Genomic DNA, 6000 nt, shown 5'->3' with positions numbered 1-6000 from the left:
TCCCCGCTCGAGCGGCACTCACACAACCCCGCTCGAGCAGCCAACTCCACGCTCGAGCGTCCAATACTGCACAGGAAATACTGGATGGTGCAATTCCCGCTCGAGCGCCAAAACCCCCGCTCGAGCGGACAGGTCAAAATCTGGGCAACTAGTTTTGGTTTCTAAACTCAACCAACCTGTAACAAACCTGCCCAACACATCCTATAACTCAAATACAAAGTAAAAAGGATGTAAACAAGAAAATAATCAACTACCAACATCCACGGACACATGTCCGGATCGCTGTACAACAAGGGTAAATCCGGGATCGCTATACTATACACACTCTTTTAAGGATATGCATATCTAATTATGTCATTTTATTCTTTAATTACGATAATGTTTTAATTACCACTCATGAAATATTTGATTACACCTCAGATGTTTGGTTATGATTTTTTTTTTCTTTAGTTATGACTAAAAATATATGAGATGGTGCTTTTATTTTATTTTTAATTATAAAGTACATATAATACACATTTTTCTCACATAAGTATTGCATAAAATATTTAATAACTAGCGTATGCTCGTGCCTAAAGGCACAGTGTAAATAATATTAAGATTAAAATGCAGTTATAAAAATATATTTAACAGACTATACTCTACAATTCTAAACAAATCAAATATAAAAAAAAATAAAATATCAAATAATGCACACCAGCCAGTGCTCTACAATTTAAAAGAAATTAAAATTAAAATGCACACCAGTTAGTACTACTACTGCCAATCAAATTATAACTACATAAGAAAATTTTAACTGCTCATAATTTTTTGATGATACATTTTCCTTTTTATTCCATTATGATGATACATATTCCTTTTTATTTTCAACCTGTGTACATGTAGAATAACCTTTAAAAGGAAAATCACTTTATAACTATTCTTACATTCTTAGGAATCACCAAGTTGATGGTCCTCCAAAGTGATCATGAGGCCAAATATGATGTTTTCATAATCCTGTTTCATGTGTCATACTGATTCAACATTACAGTTTCATATATATATATATACAAACACACACACACACACAAGTCACTGTTGGAAGCCTTATTCATATCCAAATGCATGTAATGTGAAGCACATAATGATTTAGTCGAAGATTCAAATGACTCTCTCTCTAAACTCCAAAAAACTAACTAATTCTGTTAGTCGAAGATTCAAATGACTCTCTCTCTAAAAGATATGGATGCTAACATCCATCACAACTTCTTGCATAAAAACATTTATGCAGTAGACAATAACTCCTCTTCATACATTCCTTTTAAATCCATAGTTTCATACATATCTTAATATAATAACTGGAAAGAGACATGTAGTTAAAGTATAATGTCAAAACAATTTCAAAAGAGAAAAAAGAAAGTTCATAGAGATACACATATAAAACCCAAAAATCATGGCCTTATTAAATATCGTAAAGACCTTTGGTGAGATTTCTGAAGAAAAAAAATGCCAAATCTTCCAAACAGGAAAGACCATCTTTTGTTAAAAGCAAAAAACACAAACAGGAACGACCCACCTAATTTGGAGCCAAGAGTCTTTACCTTAATGTGAAGAATCCATGTGTTAGCAATCAAACATAATAAACAGAGTGATCTTTACCCTGACCATACATTTCAAGCAGCCAAACTTTATTAATAAATCAATCAAACTCTGCTAATTTGCCGCATAAAACCTTCAACCTTGCTAGCAAAAGAACATTAATCAATTGAAGAGTCAAAGGAGCCTCACTGAAACATAAAATACAAAATGTCATATTAAAATATTAAATCCGGATGAGATAAATTTGAACATACATATGAATATATATCTACACATGTGGAAATTGGAAACGTCAAAAAAAACAAAGCGCACATTAACTACAATCAGTAATAATACCGAAACAAACACTCGAGTTGCCTCCACTCCTGAATACTTGATGTAGGCAGCATGAAATCTTTTCCACCCCATTCAACATGCAAAACTATACTCTTCTTAAATCACATCTAACCAAGTTTTTTTCATTACACCTCACTGTATTATCTAAGGCATTTTTGTTGGCCTCTTAGCAGCTTCATCTAAAATTAAGTTGACCACCTTGCAATTCCAATACTCAATAAAATGAACAACAATTCCAAACTTCTTCAATTAACACTTGGAATTCAATACAGCATTTGACCATAAATATCTATTCATATTAAAAGGGTTAATATAGTACAAAAATGTAATCACCATTGTCTCATATCATCCATAGCATAAATATCTCATCAAAGTTTGTAGTAGTCCAGTTCCAAGAGTAAAGCTAAATCCTAAATAAATGGAACTCACCACAACTTACCAATTACCAATATTGCTTAACTAAACAAATTAAAATCACAAATCTAACAGAGAAGCAGCAATAAATACTCTACTCTTATACATCTTCTAACAACACCACACAATGCATCATCAAGATCGTCACGAAAAAAAAAAAAATCAAGTGGGTGCATTAAACCATAAAATATCCATTCATATTAAAAAGGTTAATACAGTACAAAAATGTAATCACCATTGTCTCATATCATCCATAGCATAAATATCTCATCAAAGTTTGTAGTAGTCCAGTTCTAACATCCTAAATAAATGGAACTCACCACAACTTACCAATTACCAATATTGCTTCATTAAATAAATTAAAATCACAATTTTAACAGAAAAGCAGCAATAAATACTCCACTCTTATACATCTTCTAACAACACCACACAATGCATCATCAAGATCATCACGAAACATAATGAACCCATACATTCTTTCTCACTGGTTTGAATAGACACAACCACAAACAACATCAATTTAAACCTCAGAGACATAGGGTTTGAGAGAAAACTATAACAAAGACATTCTTTCTCATTGGTTTGAACAGACACAGCCACAAAGAACATCAATTTAAACCTCAGAGACACAGGGTTTGAGAGAGACAGAGAGAGGTACCGGAGGGGGTTCGAACCAAAGACGATGACGGTGGTTGTGGTGGTGGTGATATCCAGATAATACCTAATTAACAAATCAATTTTACTCTGTTATATGATGGAGGAGGAGGTAGAAATCAAACATGATAAAATGAAGTCCATAGTCACCACATTTAATCAGAAAGCAAACTGCTTAGAATGGGGGTCTAAAGCATAAAAATTGAAATAGCCTTTAACAATAAAATATTGAACCATAAATAAACCTTGACACTAACTAAACTTTGGTTGCTGAGAAAATTGAGGAAAAGAGGAAAAAAAATAGAAGAATAAGATGATTTTTTTATCTTACTATGAGAAAATGAAGCATTAGAAGTTCATATGTTCACAATTAGAATCTCACCTGAAAATTAACCCTAATGCTTCGCAGAAACTCTATTTTCTGCTTCCTCCGCAAGCCTTTCAAGCCAAAATCTGAAATTTCAAGCGAAAACTGAAATCATTACCCAACTAATCATCACAGTTCGAATAAAATCAAAGAGTAAACGTAAAACTATGATCGCAAGAACAGCGAGAAAGTAAAGTGAGATCTGTTTGTCCCGATAGAAGGAAAATCTGAAAAGAAATCGTTTGTAAGATCAATTGAAAGCAAGAACAGAGTGATAGCAAGAAATCGCGAGAAAGTAAAGAAAAACCCTAGATCGAATTCAATAGAGTGAACTCGAGAAAGTAAAGTGAAAGCCCTAGATCGAATTCAACAGAGTGAGCCATGATCGCAACTTGTAAAGCACAGTAGAGAGAGATAGAGAGAGAGAGAGGGAACTCAACGGGTCTTTTTTATGACAAAGTGATCTTGCCTGGAAAGCATCTTACCTGGAGAGCAGCAGTTTCGGGGGTGAGGGTATGGAAAAAGAAGAATATGGCTGGAGAGTAACAGTTTCGGGAGCGAGGGTATGGAAGAAGAAGAATAGGGAGGGAGAGAGAGATAAAGAGGGAATGAGGTTGGTGAGAACAAAGAACGAAGGAGATAAAGATAGAATAACAGAGTGATCTTAAAGATAGAATAGAGATAGAATGGAGATGAGACGTGGGTGAGTATGAAGTTTAGTGTTTGGGTGGGAAGTAAATTGATATATATTTAAAGAGGCTCATCTCATCCGTCTATCTAAATACACAAGTGAATCATGACCATTGAAATGTCCTAGTAGGACAATTGTCTCTAGGATAAATTCAAAAATCTTTCTCCCTTATTATATAGATTTGATTGTTTCTAGAGAAAATTGGTGATAAATCCAATTTAGGGGGTGCCTAAGGCATTAGTTCCAGGGTATTTATTTATTTATTTTTTTATTTTTATGAGAGGCCCAATTTGTGAAATGGTTAGGTGAGAGGTCCTTTTACTTGTTTTGAAAGACATTTTGTTTTCAATTTTACCCATTAATTAATTTGTTGACTTTTTTTTACTATCTGATAAAATTATTTTCTATCTGTTCAAATTTTTCTACCTAAATTTTCTATCTATCCAAATTTTATCTGTCCATTTTTTTTCTGTTCAATATTTTTATCTGTACAAATTTTCTACCCAAATTTTATCTATATAAATTTTTATATCTAATAATTTTTATATGTACAAGAACCGATTGTGTGTTGTCATTTTCAGGGGTAAATGAAGAAATGATTTGAGAGAAAACAAACAAAAACAAGCAGATCCAAAACCTATAAGCCATTAAATCTATCTGTTGAAATTATCCTTTTCAAAAAATCCATTTATTAAATTATTTGTTAAAAAAATTAATCTGTTCAATTTGTCTGTTCATCATCATCATCATCATCATCATCAACAACAACAACAACAACAACAACAAAAAATTCTATCTGTTCAAATCTTTATTTTCTCTCTCTTTCTCTCTGTTCTTATCTGTTGCATTTTGTTTCATTACTATTAGCAACAAAAAATAAATAAATAAATAAATAAATAGAGATCTTCATCATCATCGTCATCAACAACAAGAACTACAACAACTATTACAAAAAAAAAAAAAAAAAAAAAACAACAACAACAACAGCAACAACACAAAGACACACATGGCCTATTTTTTGAAAATAATAATAATAATACAATAATGCTAGGGGTCAGGACTAACTTATCAAGAAAGGTTTCATGAATAAGTTAGCAGTGACCAACTCATCTTGGTGGAGCCTCCAATATATTATTAAAAAATAAAATAAAAAGAGAAATTGGAAAGACTATAGAGAAAGAAAGTTCTGATTCTATATTGGAGCCCCAACAACATGCAGCCACTTAAACAGCAACAACAATCCCTCAAAAAAAAAAAAAAAAAAACTTCTCTTTGTCTCATGTTTTTGGCAATCGACGATTTCTGCTACGAGTTCTTGCAAGAACACCATCTCCAATCACAAAGGTATGAAAATATAACAGCTCCGTTATAGCAGTATGAAGATTTAATAGCAGTTGCTCTGTTAAGTGGCTCTATTTTTTCACTAATGGTTGTTGCTGTGTTGTGCTTTTGTTGTTGTGTTGTGGTTTTTTGCTAATGGTTGTTGTTGGTGTAGTCATGCATCGACTTTTTATTTTGTGCATTATTAAAGAAAGGCCAAACTAAAGAAGAAATTTTTTTTATTTATAATCAGTTACAGTCAATGTTTGTTTGAATTTATGAAATTTATGAATTTATAAAAGCTGAGAACTGCTAAAGATTGATTCTCATAAATTTATGAAAGTTGAAAAATACTAGACGAATGATTCTCATTAAGCATGACCTCATAATGTTCATAATTGTTATGAGGTAACAATGGTTTAATTTGATTATGATTTTTCTCCTTGAATTTTTTTTCCCAGATGTTCAACATCAACATCTATTGGTACTGGTGGAGATAGGGGATGAAACCATTGAGATTAGATTTAAAAGCAAAAAATGTAATTGCGGTGTAATTGCAGTAATTTGGATGATAGAGTCCGAGACGCCAAACACAGAAAGACCTTATTAGGCATGGTGTAATCCCATAACAACCAAACAT

The sequence above is a fragment of the Camellia sinensis genome, chromosome 12 (genome assembly GCF_055761805.1).
Source record: "Camellia sinensis isolate YWXY chromosome 12, ASM5576180v1, whole genome shotgun sequence".
Lineage (NCBI taxonomy): Eukaryota > Viridiplantae > Streptophyta > Magnoliopsida > Ericales > Theaceae > Camellia > Camellia sinensis.
The sequence above is the reverse complement of the archived record's forward strand: the minus strand, read 5'-3'. Positions refer to the sequence as shown.